We start from the raw sequence: 22,238 nt of genomic DNA, 5'->3' as shown, positions 1-22,238 counted from the left end.
CTTCACATCTCCTCTTTATCAAAAAAATTCTATGAAGCTGAGCGTTTTGAGTATTATCCGCTAGTTTTTCCCACCCCTGAACATGTACAGTACGTAGCGTGATGGGGCTCCACTCAAACTGCTTTATCAGATAAGCTGGAATTAAAAGATTTTCGTCTTATCAACTCTCCTTCAACTGACTGTCTTCATCTTTTCTCTCATCGCCGCAATGTTGGATCTCTTCTACCGCTATTTTTACGCCAACTGTCTTCTTATCTTGCTAACTGTATGGCTCCCTTCCACCTGCGGCTTCTTTGCACAAAACTTTCTTCTTTCTTTCACCCCCTATTCTGTCCACCTCTCTTACGCAAGAGTTAACCAGTATTCTCAGTCATTCATCCCTTTCTCTGATAAACTCTTGAACTCCCTGCCTGCTTCTGTATTTCCATCTCCCTATGACCTGAACTCATTTAAGAGGAAGGTTTCAAGACATTATTCCCATTCTTTTGGCTATTTTTTTTCTTTTTACACTGTTGGGGGACTGGCACCTCAATGGATCTTTATATATATATATATATATATATATATATATATATATATATATATATATATATATATATATATATATATATATATATACATATTGTAACAGTAAGGATGGTATGTTAAGGAGAACCAAGGTGGATCGGGTGTGCGTGGGTGGCTCTGTAGGTAAGAAGGAAAATTGCCGTACCGAGCGCTTAATTAAAATAGGACAGAATCCAGAGAGAAGGGGCAGGTGTTTGTATGAGAGAGGAGGACAGAAGCGTGAAAGAGAGCAGGTTACCGAGAGAAAGGGAACCTGCGGGAGGAGAGTGTGTAAATGTAAAAGGAAGAGGAGGTACCCACAGGGCGTCAGGATGCATGAGGATTGGGTGTGTGAATGTGAGAGGATGGGGCACTGGCAAGTTTGAGGATTTATGCAAGGAGCTGAATGAATGGAGCTTGGATGTGGTAGGTATCACGGAGACTCACCTGCGGGACGTGGTGCATATGGAAGGAAATGAGTTTGTCATGATAGGGAAAGGGCGTAGAAAACAGGATAAGTTAGGAGGAGGCGTAGCCTTGCTCCACAAAAAGGTGAGGAACCTGAGAGTGGAAGAGCTGGACATAGGAGACAGTGCTGAGAGTGAGGACGTGCTAGCTGTTCGAGTGGAGTGCAGGAGTGAAAGTGGCAGAGCTGAGAGGATAGTCGTAGTGGTAGTGTATATGACAGTGGAAGGCGACAGAGCAGTTAGGGAGAATGGCAGAAAATATAGTGTTTTGAAAAAGATTGCAAGAGAGTATGCTGGAGAGAGAGTGATTGTTATGGGAGACATGAATGCCCACATAGGTATGTTAGGTGAACAAATGAACAGGAACGGTGAGATGCTGGATGAGCTTGTGAATGAGGTGAGTTTGGAGAATCTCAATGAGACCCTGGCTGAAGGACGAGTGACTTGGAGTGGGAGGAACCAGGAGTCTGCGATTGACTACATGCTAGTGAATGGGAGAATGCGTGAAGTTGTTGACCGCATGTGGATTGATGAAGATGGGATGATTGACATAGTCTCAGACCATAACATGCTGGTGTTAGAGTGCAAGTTGAATGGAAGAGATGGAACAAATGCCAAGGCCAAGAGGAAAAAGTGGAGATTGAGAGATGTAGGATGGGAGAATTTCCAGGTGGACTTGAGTGAGAGGAGCTGGGAGGATGAAAGTCTAAGCGACGTGGATGAACTGAATGATAGATTTGTAGAAAATGTGAGGAATGCAGCAGTAAGCCAGATAGGGTATGCAAGAACAAGTGCCAGAAAGCATGCATGTAGGCCGTGGTGGAATAATGAGATCAGGGATGCTAGGAAGGAAAGGAAGAGACTGAATAGGGTGTGCAGACAGTTAAGAAAGAGGAGACATGAGAGTGAGGAAGCTGAAAGGGAGTACCTGAATGCATGGGCAGCGTATGTGAGTCAGCAGCGAATGACGAAGCGAAAGATAATGAATGCTAAAGTTACAAGTGAGAGAAGTGTGATTCAGTCCCTTAGAGAGAAAGGTATGGAAGGTGGGCGAGAATGGTATAGATTCCTGAGGGGTGAGGGATGCCTAACAGTGAGAATGTGGAGAGCCTGAAGGTGAATGGGGCAGTGGTGACTGATAAGGAAGAAATGAGAAGGGCAATAAAAGAGTTTTGGGAAGAGATTGGAGGTGTAAGTGAGGTCTTTGATGTGGATGAAGGACATGTGTCACTGGAGAGAAAGGATGCAGATGAGTTGAATGAAAGGATCAGCAGGGAGGAGGTGGAGAAATGTGTGAAGAAGCAGAAGAATGGGAAGGCAGCAGGGCCGGATGAGATACCGTATGAAATGTACAAAATGGAGGAGAAGTAGTGATTGATAGGATGACTGAGTTGTTCAACCAGGTGTGGGAGGAGGAGAGAGTGCCGAGAATGTGGAATGAATGCAGGGTGACCTTGTTGCATAAGGGAGGATATAAGAGTAAGAATGAGTTGAGGAACTACAGGCCGATTGCGTTAGTTAACACAGTAGGCAAAGTGTTCAGTGCGGTGTTGAATGAGAGATTGTGCAAATGGATTGAGAGAGTTGGAGTGTTAGGCGAAGAGCAAAATGGATTCCGAGTGGACAGGAGAGCAGAAGACAATCTGTTTGTGGTGAATGAATTGATTGAGAGAAAGAAAAGGGATGGTAGCAAACTATACTTAGGTTTCCTAGACATAGAGAAAGCATATGATAGGGTAAACAGAGAAATGCTAGGTAGGGTGTTAGAAAAATTGGGTTAAGTGCAAAGATAGTTAACATAGTGAGAAGTATGTATGTGGATACAAGAGCTAAGTATAAACTAGGGGATATAGAGACAGACTGGGTGAAGAGTGAAAGAGGAGTTAGGCAGGGTTGCATATTATCACCAACCCTCTTTAGCTTATATACAGAAGAATTGGCTGCTAGAATGAGGAGAATGAATGCAGGTGTAAATGTGGGAAATGATAAGATAGGTGTGCTCTTGTATGCAGATGATGTTGTAGTCATGAGTGAGTCGGCAGAAGAGCTACAGAGTATGCTTGATGTAGTAGATGGGTATGGAAGAGATTTTGGAGTGAGATTTAGTAGTGAAAAGAGTAAGGTAATGGTTGTGCATAGGTCAGAGGATGAGAGGAACCATGTGTGGAGATTAGGAGTGAATGAGGTGCAGCAGACAGATGAATATAAGTATCTGGGGATGTGGATGAGTCCGGATGGCTGTGTAAAGATTAAGAATGAGAAGATAAGTATGGCAAATCAGTGGGTAGGTCGTCTAGGAAGTGCAGCAAGGATGAGGGCGAGTAAATATGACGTGCTGCGAGAAGTTTGGAAGAGCGTGGCTGTTCCGAGCATCATGTATGGTATGGATGTGATTGCTTGGAATGAGAGTGAACTAGATAAGTTAGAAATAGGGCAGAATAGAGTTGCAAGAATGGCACTTAATGCACCTAGATATGCAGCAGTAGAGGCCCTTAGGGGTGATATGGGTTGGAGCACTTTTAGAGAGAGATATGTGAAAGCGACCCTAAAGTATAAGGCTAGGTTAGAACGAATGAATGATGCAAGGATAGTGAGAAAAGTGTTTCTGTGGAATGTCAGGAGTAGCAAGTGGGGAAGAGGTGTGTCAGGCTGGTAGCAAAGAGTGGGTTAGTAAGTAGTTGGGTTTTCAACAGGTAGAAGGAAGACATTTAGAGAGAGACTGGAGTATGATTGTTAGAAATGGAGAAGGTAGAGAATGGGATGTAAGGAAGTGGAAGAGTGAGATAGACAGAGTAGTGAAAGGTGTGGGACTGGATGACTGGAGAAATAGGATGGAGCAAAAGAGTACCTTGGTATGGTATAGAGAGAAAGAGGCCCCAATGTATGAAAAGTGGTATGACGGAAGCCTGGGTGGTGATCTTCTCTTCCGAGCTAGGGCACAGTGCATGGATGTGAATGCAAGGAATTATAGATGGTCAGAGTCCCGCAGCAAAGTGTGCCAGATGTGTGACTTGGGAGAGGATGAGACAGTGGAACATGTGGTGGTGGAGTGTGTGAAGTATGCCAGAGACAGGTATGAGATGATGCAAGTGGTGCTGAGGGAGCTGGGGCATGACAGAGTGGAGATGACAGGAAGGGAATGGATGGTGTTGCTGCTGGGACTGTGTGGGAGACGAATGAAAGGATGATTGAGGCTGTGAAAGAGTTCCTGGAGAGAATGTGGCGTGCCAGATGCAGGAACTAGTGGTGTGAAAGATGGTGATTGCCCTCTTTGTTGTCTGGTGTTCTTTATGTTCCCTACAGGAGCTGCCGATACAAAGGCCTGACCCAGAAGAAATTCTGCGTCACCTGTACCATCAAGATCAAGATCGGACATTGGTGGGATGTGGATGCGTCACAGTGAGAGAGGCTTGTGGTATTTCTCTGATTAGCCAAGACACGGATGGAGAGGTAAACCAGAGATGTTCGTTACTGCTGTTTATTATTTTACACACAAGCGAGCGGAGATGAGTCGAGAGGTGCGTATGTCACGGAGTTTCGATGCTGACTGAAGAGTCCTCGGGCCGAGGACTCTCCAGTCAGCAGGATGTTCAGCCGAGGACCTCGGCTGAACATCCGGCCCGTGACCTCACACCGTCCAGCTGGTGTCAGGTCACTGCACCCAGGGTTGAGAGACCCTGACTGCACCTGGTCCGGCTTAGAAGGGGATCGGCGTAGTGCGAGGAATCCACTATATTATAATCCCCGGGCCGTGCCCCACATAGCCTGGCTGTTCTCAGGTAGTTCCACACCTGGGCCTGATCAGCGTGGTGGTAGTAGTAGTAGTAGTAGTAGTAGTAGTAGTAGTAGTAAAAATAGTAGTCAGCAAGGCAGCGGCCCTGATGAGCGAGTATACTGTCACCTGGGAAGACACGAGAGATGCTACCGTACCGCCAAGCACACAAATGAGTCCTCCATGGGAAAAGCCGCCTATCATAACAATTGTTGTCCCACTGCCGAGAAAGATAAAAGACAGTATACAGGCGGAGGTTCGGCAACAAGGTCTGCAAAGCATTCATGAAGCCATGAACGGGAACGCAGCAGCCATGTACTATACCGATGGATCTGTAGATGAGCAAGGGCGGTCGGGAGCAGCGTTTGTGTGTGCTGTGAGTGACAGAGACGAGAACCACGCCGCCGCCACCATCACCGCCGCCGCCACCGCCACAGCTGCCTGAGTAACAGATCACTCCTCCTCCACGCAAGTAGAGTTAGCTGCTATCAAGCTGGCCATAGACCACGCCCACACCTGCCACAACCTCGACATCCTCATCAACTCTGACTCCATGACAGCCATCGCCTCATTGTGCAAGCCAAACAATGAAAACATTAGCCTGACACACTCCATCATTACCACAGCCAAGGCCATTTACCATGCAGGAAGAACAATCTCCATCAATTGGGTTCCTTCCCACGTTGGGATCTCAAGCAACGCGAATGCAGACTTCCTTGCAAAACAAGCGGCTCAACGCTCATCAGTGAGCCTTGTAATCCCAAGAACCCACCAACAACTAAGAGAGAAGGCAAGACAACACCTGAGGGGGAGGCAACTACGACAGCAGAGAGAACCCGAGCGTAGAGGTATCAGTGTCAGCGCTCGATGGTGAGGTGGCTGACGAGGACACACGGCCACTACGCCGAGCCGAAAGCCGACGATGTGAGGTAGTGAGAACGAGAATCTGCTTAGGTTACCCTTATGCTTGGCAATTGGGAATTGCAACACCAGAACGAAAAAGACAGTGCCGACTATGTGACGAGGAAGATGGACATACCCTTGAACACTACTTGAGAGACTGTGTGCGAGTGACATCATTAAGACAGAAATGCAGTGAACCAAACCCCACACTTGTTATCCTTGCTAAACACTTTCTTAAAATACTCCCAGAAACACTGAGTGCTTACCCAAAATTCTGTGATATCGCCTGAATGGACAGTACCTCATTTATTTCAATGTATATTATGTTAAGTGTCAAATCAACATTTCATTGATCTATCACATCAGTATTTTTTATTTATTTATTTTTTCGACACTAACGTTGTCAGTGTATATATACATCAACACCCACACACTGTAAACTTTAAAATGTAACCTTAAAAAATGACGAGACTGGCCTATGGGGCAATCATCAGTCTCTTTGACATGTATGATTATTTCATCTAGTGAATAAAAGTTATGAATCTGAATCTGAATCTCTCTCTCTCTCTCTCTCTCTCTCTCTCTCTCTCTCTCTCTCTCTCTCTCTCTCTCTCTCTCTCTCTCCACATGCCTCACTCTTTCTCATCCAGCTGGTAGCGGGAGAGGAAGTGACCCATAGATTAACACGGTCACTTTGACCTGTGACCTCACTCGGTCACCCAGAGGGATGTGACAACGCTCGGTGGAAACGACAAGTATTGTTGTGTTTGCAAAAACAATGCAAAATATATTTAAAAATCAACACAAATTACTCTAGCTTGTCTTTTTAGAGCATCACAATGTATATGTACTACAACAACATTCAGTTAATAAGTATTAAGTACCTGACTTGAGGTGCATATTGGTACATGTGTGACAGCCGCAGGCCGGGAAATCCCCGAAAAAGCCAACGCCTTTTTTAAGTGATCTTCATTAAATGGTCAGACTATATATAGGTGGGCTAATTTACCCCAAGTTTACCCTCTCTCTCTCTCTCTCTCTCTCTCCTGTTACAGTTTTCACTACTACTACTACTATATACTACTCTTATACTATACGGAGCGAGCTTAGAGCTCATAGACCGATCTTCAGGTAGGACTGAGACCACACCACACTCCACACACCGCGAAAGCGAGTTACATCCCGTACCTATTTACTGCTAGGTGAACAGGGACTACACATTAAGAGGCTTGCCCATTTGCCTCGCCGCTTTCTGGGACTCGAACCCGGACCCTCTCGGTTGTGAGCCGAGCGTGCTAACCACTACACTAAGTGGTGTGTGTGTGTAATTCACTGTTTGATCTGCTGCAGTCTCTGACGAGACAGCCAGACGTTACCCTACGGAACGAGCTCAGAGCTCATTATTTCCGATCTTGGGATAGGTCTGAGACCAGGCACACACCACACACCGGGACAACAAGGTCACAACTCCTCGATTTACATCCCGTACCTACTCGCTGCTAGGTGAACAGGGGCTACGTGAAAGGAGACACACCAAATATCTCCACCCGGCCGGGGAATCGAACCCCGGTCATCTGGCTTGTGAAGCCAGCGCTCTAACCACTGAGCTACCGGGCCGTTGTGTGTGTGTGTGTGTGTGTGTGTGTGTGTGTGTAATTCACCTCGGTCGCCTACTGGTCACCCAGCCAGTCTTCCCCATTACGGAGCGAGCTCAGAGCTCATAGACCGATCTTCGGGTAGGACTGAGACCACATCAACACACTTCACACACCGGGAAAGCGAGGCCACAACCCCACGAGTTACATCCCGTACCTATTTACTGCTAGGTGAACAGGGGCCACACATTAAGAGGCTTGCCCTTTTGCCTCGCCGCTTACCGGGACTCGAACCTGGGCCTCTCGATTGTGAGTCGAGCGTGCTAACCACTACACTACGCGGTGTGTGTGTGTGTGTGTGTGTGTGTGTGTGTGTGTGTGTGTGTCTCACTCACTCTACAGAACGTCAACATGAGAGAGAGAGAGAGAGAGAGAGAGAGAGAGAGAGAGAGAGAGAGAGAGAGTTGCCCTTTACCTAATCAATCAAGACTATATTTATATTAATGCTATCTGATGATTATCCTTTCATCTCCACCTACTGTTTATTATTCATCCCTTTTGCCTCTCTCTCTCTCTCTCTCTCTCTCTCTCTCTCTCTCTCATTTATTATTTTTTTCTTAATCCTTTGTTGCACATCTAATTCCTTCTCGCCTTGTATCTTGTTCTTCGAGTTTTCTTTCTCATTTTCGTCTTTTTCGTGAATCTCTCTCTCTCTCTCTCTCTCTCTCTCTCTCTCTCTCTCTCTCTCTCTCTCTCTCAGTGCGGTATATCTATCAACAAAACAAATAGACAATGGCACTCCTTTTTTTCTATATATATATATATATATATATATATATATATATATATATATATATATATATATATATATATATATATATATATATATATATATATATATATATATATATATATATATATATATATATATATATATATATATATATATATATATATATATATATATATATATATATATATATATATATATATATATATATATATATATATATATATATATATATATATATATATATATATATATATATATATATATATATATATATATATATATATATATATATATATATATATATATATATATATATATATATATATATATATATATATATATATATATATATATATATATATATATATATATATATATATATATATATATATATATATATATATATATATATATATATATATATATATATATATATATATATTTATTTTTTTTTTTTTTTTTTATGGAAAGGAAAGACCGCGACTATCTTCCATACTCCGTTTTCCCTTCTCGTTATCTAATGAATATATTTCAAGGCGAAAGTCAGCAACCAAGGCCTGAATTGTTGAACGTTCCGTCTTCACGTAACTCACTCGGACAAAAGGAAACAAGAATAGGAAAGGGAGAGTAAGAAGTGAATGAGGATAGCTAGAATGGGAATAGTAAGGAGGAGAAGCAGGAATGAATAAAAAGTGAAGGTAAAGTAGAAAAAAAAGTATTAAAAAGACTATCCCAGAGATTTGAAGGGCGAGAGCGGCGAATGACTGGAATGGACTCAATAATGGGGCGGTGTTGTTAAGTTTAGGATGGAATGATGGAAGGACTGATAAATGTATGTATGTACGTGTGGAGGTGTGTTAAGTTCAAGTGGTGATCGTGCTGATCTTCTAGTGTCCTTGTGGCCTGTCTTATGTTATGCAGTCAGTTGTTACCAATAAAGCGTCAGGAGCAAGATGATGATGATGATGATGATGATGATGATAATGATGAAGAAAAGAAAAAGAAAAAGAAGAAGAAAAAGATAAAGAAGAAGAAGAAGAAAAGAAGAAGAAGAAGAAGAAGAAGAAGGAGGAGGAGGAATAAGCAAAAGAAGAAGAAGAAGAAGAAGAAGAAGAAGAAGAAGAAGAAGAAGAAGAAGAAGAAGAAGAAGAAGACGATGATGATGATGATGATGATGACGAAGAAAAATGTAACAAACTAATCATAAAAACATCATTGTTATTATTATAATAATAATAATGATAATAATAGTAATAATAATAATAATAATTATCATTATTTTTATTATCATTATTATTATACTTAATATTATTATTATCGTTACTACAACATTCAATAAGATGGATATATTTCTAACACACATAATTAAAGTAACATTCAAAACTTTAACTTTTTATCTTTGCCTTTATGACACATTACCATCTATACATTTATAACATACAACGTTTTTTTTTTTTTTACATGAATGACAATGAACATATAACATACAGCTTTTCTTCCTCTTTTACATTAACAACATAGGTAATTATCAACATGTAACATTTTGCTTTTTTTTGTTTTTTACATACAACATGCAACTTTTTTTGTTTTTCTTTTAAATACCAAAATCAACATAAAACATACACCTTTATTTATTTTTTTCGTTTACACAAATAACACAACCAACATATAACATGAAACTTTTTCCTTTTCTTATGAATAACACAATTAACATATAACATACATTTTTTTTTTTTTTTTTTTTACATAGAACACTCAACACTCAACATACAACACTGATTCCCTGCCGAGCAGCGGGCGGAGGAGTGTTTGTCAGGCAGCTTCATGTAGCGACTCTTCTCAGTTCTTCCGCTTTGTCAGCCATCGCCAAAACTTCTTCCACTTACTGATTTTCTTCTTCCCTCCCTGCACCTCACCTTCCTTCTGGCGGCTGTCATCTGCCTGCTCCAGCCCGCCACCCTCACCCCGTTCTCCACTGCAACCAAACTCTTTCTTCCATGTCACAGCCGCAATGACCGGCCCGGTGAAGCCAGGCCGGCCTGATGCGCCTGTGCCTGAGCCAGTGCTTGATGTTGTCACTGGACACTCAAGGCTCTTCCCGTCCTCTTCACACCTGTCCCCGCTACACAAAAACTGCTTTTTCCACACCACGGCCACGATGACCGGGCCGGTGAAGCCAGGGCATCGGGGTGCGGTGGCGATGAAGCTGCACATCTGGGAGGATTCTTCCTTGCCTTTCTTCTCGCCGGTATCAGTCATGCAATTAAGCACTGTTTTATTCGGCGTGAAGCTGCTAAGCCACTTGGCGATTGCCTTTTAGGCAAATTGTTCCTGGTAACCAGGAGTGACGGAAGTCTTAAGGAACAAGGTGCCACCAGAAGGTCGGTGGTCTCGATATACAACTTCATTTTTCAGTTGTGACAAATCTCGTCTTGCCAACAACTCCAAGCTCTCCCTCGAAGGCCTCACGTCCATTAGCACTATACATAGAACCTCCTGTACAGTACTCGCTACCCTCCGACAGACCACAGCCTGCTTGAAGTAGTCAGGATCACCACGCTTCAGGACACGGATCTTGGGTACAGGACTATTCATAGAGAACATTGGGTTTGCATTGGTGCAGCGCCTCTTGCGACGTGCAGGACTCTGGTGGGATACTTGACGCTTCAAAAATGGTTGTGGCATCATTCTTATCCTTTAGGCAAGACACGTCAACCCAACTTAGCACCTCTAATCTAACACAAACAGACGTGTGCTTCAACTTGTTTTTCTCTCATTAGTATTGTTTCCAATCCCACGGAGGCGATTCATTGAGCGAGCTTCCATTGTTGTTTCTTTCCATTTATGACGTACACCTTTCTCACGATTGTACGGTACCATACATGTTATTACTTTCCCTTCCTCCACCATTACTACTACTACTACTACTACTACTACTACTACTACTACTCTCTCTCTCTTTGAGAATTTATTTATTGACACCAGTGAAAATAATAATAATAACAATAATAATGATAACAATAATGATAGGAATAACAATTATTGCTGCTGCTACTACTACTACTACTACTAGTCTCTCTCTCTCTCTCTCTCTCTCTCTCTCTCTCTCTCTTTATTTGTGACACCAGTAAAAATAATAATAATAATAATAATAATAATAATAATAATAATAATAATAATAATAATAATAACAATAATTATAATGATAACAATAATGATAGGAATAATAATTATTGCTACTACTACTACTACTACTACTACTACTACTACTACTGCTGCTGCTGCTGCTGCTGCCATTGCTGTGACAACTACTACTACTACTACTACTGCTCCTACTATTACTACTACTATTACTACTACTACTACTACTACTACTAGTACTACTACTATTAGTACTCTCAATCCTTCATACCTTTCTCTAGTAAACTCTGGAACTCCCTGCCTGCTTCTGTATTTCGATCTTCCTACGACTTTACTTCTTTTAAGAGAGACGTGTCAAGATGACTTTTGGCTGGCTCTTTCAGATCTTTTAGGGAAACTACAGTTCTAGTGAGCCTTTATTCCTAACATTTTGTTGCCCTTGGCAGTCTTCCCTCTTGCATGAAAAAAAAAGCTGCTACTACTACTACTACTACTACTACTACTACTACTACTATTACTACTAAAGCTACTACTATGATTACTGCTGCTTCTACTACTACTACTAATAATAATAATTCTAGTAATAATAACAATATTATTATTACTATAATAATTATCATAATTACTACTACTACTACTACTCTCTCTCTCTCTTTCTCTCTCTCTGAGAATTAATATATTGTCTAACCAGTAATAATAATAATAATGATAATAATAATAATAATAATAATAATAATAATAATAATAATAATAATAATAATAATAATAATATTTATTATCATTTATCATTATTATTATAATTTTTATCATTATTATCATTATTATTATTATTATTATTATTATCATTATTATTATTGTTATCATTATTATTATTGTTATTATCATTATTGATATTATTTTGACCGTTATTATTATTTTTATCATTATTATTATTATTAATACAGTATTATTATTATTATTATTATTATCATCATTATTATTATTATTATCATTAATATTACTATATTATCAATATATTAATACTACTACTAGTATGTGGACGAAGGGGACTAATATACATACATATATATATATATATATATATATATATATATATATATATATATATATATATATATATATATATATATTGAGTTACGCTTATCAGATTTGAAATATAAAGCATTTTGTAGAACAATGTAACTAAAAACATACAAATTTTTGTTCATGTTTATTTTTCATTTATTAAAAAAAATAAAAACATTTAAAAAATAGTGACTGCCATATGGCGTATAAATAAAAATTCTTTGAATGAAAAGTAAGAAAACTGAATATTCTCTAACTAAAACTTTTGCTCTTTTTAAAAGAAATAGTGTATAATTCTAAATTTGCTTACCAATTGTGGTATTCTGACCAAGTGAAAATTAACAATTTTTGTTTTTGATTTTGATAAATAAACAAATAGACAGAACCTGCATACCCACAACATGGTTTGTTATGATAACTTTTGCTTGAACCTATTAAAATCATTGTTTCAAAATTATTTATAAATTGCATGGTCTCCACCCCAGTTGTGGATTGTGGTTGTCTGAACAAAAGAAAGATGATTCCTGAAAATATGATTTTCTTTAAATAACCAGGTCAGCTATGACTGGCAAATAGGCTTTAATGAATGTTATTGCACCAGTAAGATCTACAGTTTGCTCAGCCAACATCTGCTGTACGTATTCTTATCACACAATCCAGAGGCATGCGACATGTCAAATTTACCTGACAATGAAACCAGAAGAAAAAATAATAACAACTATTACACACATTTAGAACGAGAGTACTGTGCTTGAAAAATGGCGCGTTTTCAAAACCACTAACTAGTGACTCCATAATTATGGAGTCACGTTCCTGTTTAAGGATAAGCCACGCAACTTTGCGCCTCATGCGTCGTGTGCGTCTTCTCGGTGAAATGGCCTTAAATCCTGTCTGCCCAATGTTTAGAGGGTGGCCGGCATGGCCCGACTTCCACCCTTGTTGTATACACTGCTACAACAATAAAGTTATCGATCAATTAATCGATCAAGAAGTTGACAAGGAAATGGGAACTTGGGTAAATGTGTGCAAAAAAAAAAAAAAAAAAAAGTGAATGACACTTGCATCACGGATCAATGTTACGACACCCGGATTCACAAGTGAAGACAATTTTGTTACACCGTATCGTATTATTGAGTGATATGCAACGATAATACGATATGGGGAAATGCAACAAATGTTCAGAGAGAGAGAGAGAGAGAGAGAGAGAGAGAGAGAGAGAGAGAGAGAGAGAGAGAGAGAGAGAGAGAGATTTTTATTGGGCCATTTTGCTTACATTGGTATAAACTCTACATAGAAAATGAGTTGAGGCAAGGTCCAATAAGCCGAAGCTTCAGTAGGACCTGTAAACTAGTATTGTGGCAGACGCAAGGGACGCATTGTGGCCTCTCTGTGGCAGCGTTGGAAATTAATAGTTACAACAAACAGTAAATTAACAAATACAGTAAAGAAGTACACATTCATATGTAAAAGAAAAGAAAAATGATAGTAGCAATAACTCTTGATAATAATAATAACAATAACAATACTACTACTACTACTACTACTACTACTACTACTACTACTACTAATAATAATAATAATAAAATAATAAGAATAATAATAACAATAATAACAATAATAATAATAAAAGAAACTATCATAGCAATCAGGATCAAAAGTATATAATAATAAAAAAAAAATTGGTTACGAAAGTACGTACTAAATAATAATATTTACACTTATGGTGCATATTCACAAATGCTATGAAAATACTGACGAATATAATATAAAATAAATAAACTAACAACAAATTCAGAACAGAATCAGGTAGAAATGTATAAACAAATAATTTACATTTATGAAGGACAGGAACAAAAGTAAAAGTAAATTAATAAATTAATTGAAATTATACCCACACACCAAGGTTAATACAGGGGAAGTTGTCGCTTTGTGTTGAAGTGAAACATAACTTAAACAGGATCTGCTGCTTGATCATTGTACTTAGAGAAGTTTTTACAATCGTACGTTTCAATAAATCAAAGTTGGTTGTAACAAGTTCATGCGACAAGTTGTTCCAGCTTGTGGCACCCTTTGAGAGGATGCTTTGTTGGGCGTGTGATGTTCGGCACAGCGGGATGCCAGTATGCTTAGTGTGTGCGGTCTTCGGGCATTAAAGGGTCTGTGGTATTGTTGTGAAGCCTGTATCTATTGCAAATAGATGTAAAGATTTATACACAAATATGTTTGTTTGAAGGTAAATAATATCATGAAGGTTTTAGAATTTAGAATCTCTGAATAAACTGAAATGTGATCATAACGATTTCTGTAAAACATGATGCGAGTGTTTCTTTTGTGTCAGGAATAAACTGTCAATATATGTTTTATAGGCGGCTCCCCATATGGCAGAACAATAAAGAAAATGTGGATATATTAAGTTGAAACAATAAATATGTCTTAAACAGTTTGCATTTAAGTAATTTCTTAGCTTACATATAACCCCTGTAAATAAAGACATTCTGGATTTTACAGTGTCTATATGCCTTTTCCATTTTAACTTACTATCAATAACAATCCCTAAAAAAATAAATGGCTCAAAAGAGGACTGGAGACCATGGAGTGGGTTTTGTTAAGAGTGATTAATCTAATCAGTAACTTTGGTTAACTCCGCATTCATCGTTGACATAATGCTGTCGAGGTCGTGACCTTGAATGAAAATAGTTGTGTCACCCGCGAATAATAAAAGAAATAAGTTTATTGCTGCTAATGACGATGTCATTAATTAATGTAAATCAGGAAGAGCACAGGGCCGAGAATTGATTCTTGAGGGACACTACAGTTGATAACTTTTAAGGGAAGATTGAATATGATGTGTATTGTTTCCTATTATCAAGATAACAATCCAGTGTGGTTCCTCGTATTCCATAGATTGAAAGTTTTTGCACTAAAATATGAGAAATAGTGCCAAATGCTTTGGAGAGGTCGCAAGAAACTGAAGCAACTTATCATCAAGTGCATTGTAATTATTTTGGCAAAGATGGTGAACTGTAAGGTCAGTCGACAAGTAGTAATAGTAGTATTATTATTAGTATTACTATTAGTATTAGTATTATTAGTAGAAGTAGTAGTAGTAACAATAGTAGTAGTAATTGTAGTTGTAGGAGCAGGAGTAGGAGTAGTAGCTGTACTACTACTACTACTACTACTACTACTGCTACTATTCCTGCTCCTACTCTTACAACTAAGAGGAGGAGGTAGTAGACACCTACCGAAACAATAACTTACTCCCAGTGAGATCAAATAGCACTAGTTCAGGAGGTACTGTGAACCTTCCATTAAAGCTAGTTGTGATCTCGTTGAATGTTTCCCTTTGTGTCTCACAACTCAAGGGGGTAGTCACAGCCTACCCTCTAAAGACAGCTCTCCTTCTTCACGCAAAACTACATGCACTTACCACACATACACCCTTCACTCCAAATCAAAATTTAAAAGAAAAATGGGACCCAAAATAAACAACGCCTCGGAGTCCCCCTCTGGGGAGGGGACCAAAAATGTCCCCAGGTCGGACACCTCTCCTGTTGAAGACCACAAATGCCTTGACACCTCCCTCAACTTTTTCTACATTAACTTCTGCAACATTCGCGGTCTTAGATCTAATTTTCAATCTGTGGAACACCACCTCTCCTCTACTAAACCTCATCTTCTTTTCCTCACCGAAACACAGCTGTCTGAGGCAACTGACAGTAGCCCTTCTCTGTTCCCTCCTACTTTCTCTATTCTCATTTTCATTCCAAAGCTGGATGTTGCGTCTATGTACGCAACGACTTAACTTGCTCTCGTGCCCACGCTCTTGAGTCTTCCGAATTTTCCACCATCTGGCTACGACTTAACAGTCACTCTCAAACTAAATTCATCTGTGCTGTTTATCTCTCCCTAACTCTTCTGACTATAGTAATTTCTTCGACTACTTAACTTCTAAAGTGGAGCACATTCTGTCCCTCTACCCTTTCGCTGAGATTTCCATTCTTGGAGATTTCAATGTTCACCACCAGCTTTGGCTTTCCTCTCCTTCACTGACCACCCTGGTGAACTAGCCTTCAACTTTGCTATCCTCCATGACCTAGAGCAACTGGTGCAACACCCTACTCGTATTCCTGACCGTCTTGGAGACACGCCCAACATTCTTGATCTCTTCCTCACCTCTAACCCTTCTGCTTATGCTGTCACCCTTTCATCTCCGTTGGGCTCCTCCGATCACAATCTCATTTCTGTATCTTGTCCTATTTTTCCAATCCTCCGCAGGATCCCCAAAGCGAAGGTGCCTCTGGCGTTTTGCCTCTGCCAGTTGGGGGACCTGAGGAGGTATTATGCTGATTTTCCTGGAATGATTATTGCTTCCGTGTCAGAGACCCATCTCTTTGTGCTGAACGCATAACAGAGGTGTTAGTATCTGGCATGGAGGCGTACATTCCTCATTCTTTTCTCAACCTAAACCTTCTAAACCTTGGTTTAACTCAGCCTGTTCTCGTGCTATACATGATAGAGAGGTTGCCCACAAAAGGTACTTGAGCCTTCCATCTCCTGAATCTCATGCACTTTATATCTCTGCCCGGAATCATGCCAAGTCTGTTCTTCAACTTGCCAAACACTCTTTCATAAATAGGAAATGTCAAAATCTTTCAAACTCAAACTCTCCTCGTGACTTCTGGCATCTAGCCAAAACATCTCAAATAACTTCACTTCTTCATCTTTCCTCCTTTATTTCATCCTGATGGCACCACTGCCATCTCTTCTGTCTCTAAAGCTGAACTCTTTTCTCAAACCTTTGCTCACAACTCCACCTTGGACGATTCTGGGCTTGTCCTCCCTCTCCTCCTCCCTCTGACTATTTCATGTCTACAATCAAAATTCTTCGTAATGATGTTTTCCATGCCCTTGCTGGCCTAAACCCTCGGAAGGCTTATGGACCTGATGGGGTCCCTCCTATTGTTCTCAAAAACTGTGCTTCTGTGCTTGCACCTTGCCTGGCCAAACTCTTCCAACTTTGTCTATCGACTTCTACCTTTCCTTCCTGCTGGAAGTTCGCCTACATTCAGCCTGTTCCTAAAAAGGGTGACCGTTCTAACCCCTCAAACTACCGTCCTATAGCTTTAATCTCTTGCTTGTCTAAAGTTTTGAATCTATCCTGAATAGGAAGATTCTCAAACATCTGTCACTTCACAATCTTCTGTCTGATCGCCAGTATGGCTTCCGTCAAGGTCGCTCTACTGGTGATCTTCTGGCTTTCCTTACTGAGTCTTGGTCATCCTCTTTAGAGATTTCGGTGAAACTTTTGCTGTTGCGTTAGACATATCAAAAGCTTTTGATAGAGTCTGGCATAAAGCTTTGATTTCAAAACTGCCCTCTTACGGCTTCTATCCTTCTCTCTGCAACTTTATCTCAAGTTTCCTTTCCGACCGCTCTATTGCTGCTGTGGTAGACGGCTACTGTTCTTCTCCTAAACCTATTAATAGTGGTGTTCCTCAGGGTTCTGTCCTGTCACCCACTCTCTTTCTATTATTCATTAATGACCTTCTTAACCAAACTTCTTGCCCTATCCACTCCTACGCTGATGATACCACCCTACATCTTTCCACGTTCTTTCAGAGACGTCCAACCCTTCAGGAAATTAACAGATCACGCGGGACGCCACGGAACGCCTGACTTCCGATCTTTCTAAAATTTCCGATTGGGGCAGAGAAAATCTAGTAGTTTTCAATGCCTCAAAACTCAATTCCTCCATCTATCAACTCGACACAACCTTCCAGACAACTATCCCTCTTCTTCAATGACACTCAACTGTCTCCTCTTCCACAATGAATATCCTCGGTCTGTCCTTTGCTCATAATCTTAACTGGAAACTTCACATCTCATCTCTTGCTAAAACAGCTTCTATGAAATTAGGTGTTCTGAGGCGTCTCCGCCAGTTTTTCTCGCCCTCCAACTGCTTACTCTGTATAAGGGCCTTATCCGTCCCTGTATGGAGTACTCTTCGCATGTTTGGGGGTTCCAGTCACACAGCTTTGCTTGATAGGGTGGAATCGAAAGCTCTTCGTCTCATCAACTCCCTCCTCTGACTAACTGTCTTCAGTCTCTTTCTCACCGCCGAAATGTTGCATCCCTTTCTATATTTTATCGCTATTTTCATGGTAACTGTTCTACTGATCTTGCTAACTGCATGCCTCCCTCCTCCTGCGGCCACGCTGCACAAGGCTTTCTTCTTCCTCTCATCCCTATTCTGTCCAACTCTCTCATGCAAGAGTTAACCAGTACGCTCAATCATTCATCCCTTTCACTGGTAAACTCTGGAACTCCCTCCCTGCATCTGTATTTCCAAATCCCTACAACTTGTCTTCTTTTAAGAGGGAGGTATCGAGGCATTTGCTTCCCTAATTCTGGCTGACGGTTTTGGCACTTTTTGTACTCTTTGGAGAGCCAGCGCTCAAGTGGGCTTTTTCTAACTTTCTTTTTTGCCCTTGGCTGGCCCTCTTCCCTACGTAAAAAAAAAAAAAAAAAAAAAAAAAAATTACTACTACTACTAGTAGTAGTACTGTTGCTGCTGCTGCTGCTGCTACTGTTGCTAATACTACTACTTCTATCAATCATTCTTCTCTTCTTCTTCTTCTTATTATTATTATAATCGGAAGTGTTTCTTATGAATCAGAGTACTTCATCTCTCTCTCTCTCTTCCTGAGGAGGGAAGGGGTCCTAGGACACACACAAACACAGACATATTCTCTCTCTCTGCTTCTGTTTTTATTACTACTACTACTACTACTACCACTATTACTACTACTGTTACTACTACTACTACTACTATTAGTACTACAACTACTACTACTCCTACTCATATAGCTACTACTACAATTGCTACTACAATATATTAATATTAGAATTACTACTACTACTGCTACTACTACTACTACCAATAACAATAATAATAATGACAATATTGCTGCTATTGATGCTGCAGCTACTACTACTGATATTAATAACTTTTTTTTTTCTTTCTTTTATTATTATTATTATTATTATTATTATCATCATCATCATTATCATTATTATTATCATCATCATCATCGGAGTGTCTTTCCTATGAATCCTATACTCTTAGGTAGGCTACTGTTTCACAAGTACCTCATGTCTCCCTTGTCCAACGGGGATGGATCCTTGCTCCCCTCCCACTCTCTCTCTCTCTCTCTCCCATGGTGGTGCTACTGCTACTTTTACTGGTACTACTACTACTACTACTATTCTTTCTCCTCCTCCTCTTCCTACTACTACTACTACAATTACTACTATTACTATTACTACTACTACTACTACTACTACTACTACTACTGTACTACTACTACTACTACTACTACAATTACTACTACTGTACTACTACTACTACTACTACTACTACTACTATTACTACCACTACTACTACTACAATTACTACTACTACTACTACTACTACTGTTACTGTTACTACTACTACTTCTACTACTACTACTCTTGTTCTACTACTATTATTGCAGCTACTACTACTACTACTGCTGCTTTTACTACCACTAGTACTGTTACTACTATTAATACTTGTGCTACTACTACTACTACTACTACCACTACTTCTAGTAACAATATTATTATTACTATCATAATTACTAGTATTACTACTGATACTGCTAATATCTCTCTCTCTCTCTCTCTCTGAGAATATATTCATTATAGAACCTGTAATAATAATAATAATAATAATAATAATAATAATAATAATAATAATGATAATGATAATAATTACTATTTCTGCTGTTGCTACTACTACTACTATTACTGCTACTACTACTATTACTACTACTACTACTACTGCTGTTACTACTACTACTGCTACTGGAGTTACTACTACTACTACTGTTACCACTATTACTACTACCACTACTACTAATGCTAGTACTACTACTACTACTACTACTACTACTACTACTACAATTGTTGCTACTACTACTACTACTACTACTTCTATTTTTACTACTACTACTACTACTATTACTACTGCAGCTACTGCTACTGCTACTTCTACTACTATTATTACTACTGCTACTGCTATTACTGTTACTACTACTATTACTACTACTAAAAAATACAATAATAGAAATTGTAATAACAATATTGCCTACTACTTTTACTACTACTACTACTGCTACTGTTACTACTATATATAGCACTACCTTCTACTAATATACTACTACTAATAACAATAACGACGTTAATGAAAACACCAATGACAAGAATAACAACTGTATGCAATTGCATGCCTCACAAGCCACCAGTGGGCTTTTCAAAGCTCCTGAAATGCACAAAAATGATTCTGTTATGATCTTTCAGATGACAGACCAGACTGTTTCAGGATCCACTTCAGGATAAATAAAGGACAAACTAAAAACTGGAATACTGAATATAGACACTTAGAGGAAAAGAAGAAATCATAGAAATAATGAAAGACAGCAATTTCATTTTCCCACTTCTATACCTTTTAGTGGTGAGTTCTGCCTGAAATCTTTATTTTCTATTCTTACTTTAGTGGTATAAGGGTTTTAACAAAGGGGACATGAACAAAGTTCTTTGGATTAGTAGATGGGGCAGAACCAGAAGTAATGGGTTTAAACTTGAAAAGTTTAGGTTTAAGAGAGAAATGGGAAGAAACTGGTTTTCAAACAGAATGGTTGATGAGTGGAACGGACTCAACGGTCATGTATTCAGGGCTGAATCAATACAGAGCTTTAAAAGATTACATAAGTTTATGGATGGGGATGATAGATGGAATTAAGTAGCTTTAAAAACACAGGGACTGCCACGTATAGGCCTGCGTATTCCTGCAGCTTCCCTCTTTTCTTATGTTCTTATGTGCACTTCCAAGAGCAAAGTTTGAAGGTACTTTTTACAATTTTAAATATTCTTTTAAGACAATTCTTTTAAAACTGGCATCTTCGATTGGTTTTCTTTTTAATTATTTTTGTTACCCTTGGCCATGATCCTTTTATGCATAAAAGATTAAAAGACAAGCTGCAAGATACTATTAAGGAATTATTTTCAAAAGGTTATTTAGCATAATAAAGTAAAAGCTAATTAGTCAGCAGAATACGAGTCTATTTCCCTCATAATCTGAAATTGGAAGCAATAATAAACTGAATGAGGAGCCTTGAGTCATCCTTTAAATCTGATCCAAATTTCTAATATCTAGTACTTGTGACAAGCCTGAAATGCCTCATACACCAGTAGAAATTGCAAGATTACCAAACTCTGAAAAGTATGCACTGCTTTTTCTTGTATGTAAAATCTAATGCCATTTAATATAATTATTACCCCTAATAATGAAAGAATTAATATTGCTTTAGGTGAAAATAAAATTCTGCAATTTTGTGGATCCCTATAAGGGGTATGGATTTGCTTGATGAGGCCCATTGGTGTATGGACCATGGACCCAGTTTGAGTGAGTACCCTGCATCTGTTGTAGTCCCAGGACTGGAATACACTATGTGTGGAGCAGGTATCTGTCTCATAATGAAGAGGATGTTTAATATGACATGTGCTGCTTGGCCAACTGTGCTATGCCTAGATTCTTGGGATGTAGTATGAGGAGTTCCAAGACTGTTTCTTTCAAGTATATTGTAAGCTGACTGGGCTAAGAATGTTAATACTGTGTGCTTATGTGCTTGGTCTGAACCATCCCATGTAGGACTGCTAGCATGATATATATATATATATATATATATATATATATATATATATATATATATATATATATATATATATATATATATATATATATATATATATATAGATAGATAGATAGATAGATAGATAGATAGATAGATAGATAGATAGAAAAGAAAGTTGACATCTTACCCATGTGGTAGTTAGGAAAATTATTAATTTTATCATGAAACACTTTCTTA

General features: G+C 39.1%; 1 long non-coding RNA gene across 1 annotated transcript; it reads right to left on the bottom strand.

The window, feature by feature from the left end:
* Positions 1-4,475: 4,475 nt before the first annotated feature.
* On the bottom strand, positions 4,476-5,736 carry LOC123517557. Its single transcript, XR_006678492.1, has 2 exons — positions 5,110-5,736; positions 4,476-5,005 (listed from the first exon to the last, which is right to left on the bottom strand). It is a non-coding gene; the product is annotated as an uncharacterized LOC123517557 (long non-coding RNA).
* Positions 5,737-22,238: the final 16,502 nt, after the last annotated feature.

This window comes from Portunus trituberculatus, chromosome 42 (assembly GCF_017591435.1).
Source record: "Portunus trituberculatus isolate SZX2019 chromosome 42, ASM1759143v1, whole genome shotgun sequence".
Lineage (NCBI taxonomy): Eukaryota > Metazoa > Arthropoda > Malacostraca > Decapoda > Portunidae > Portunus > Portunus trituberculatus.
The sequence above is the reverse complement of the archived record's forward strand: the minus strand, read 5'-3'. Positions and strand labels throughout refer to the sequence as shown.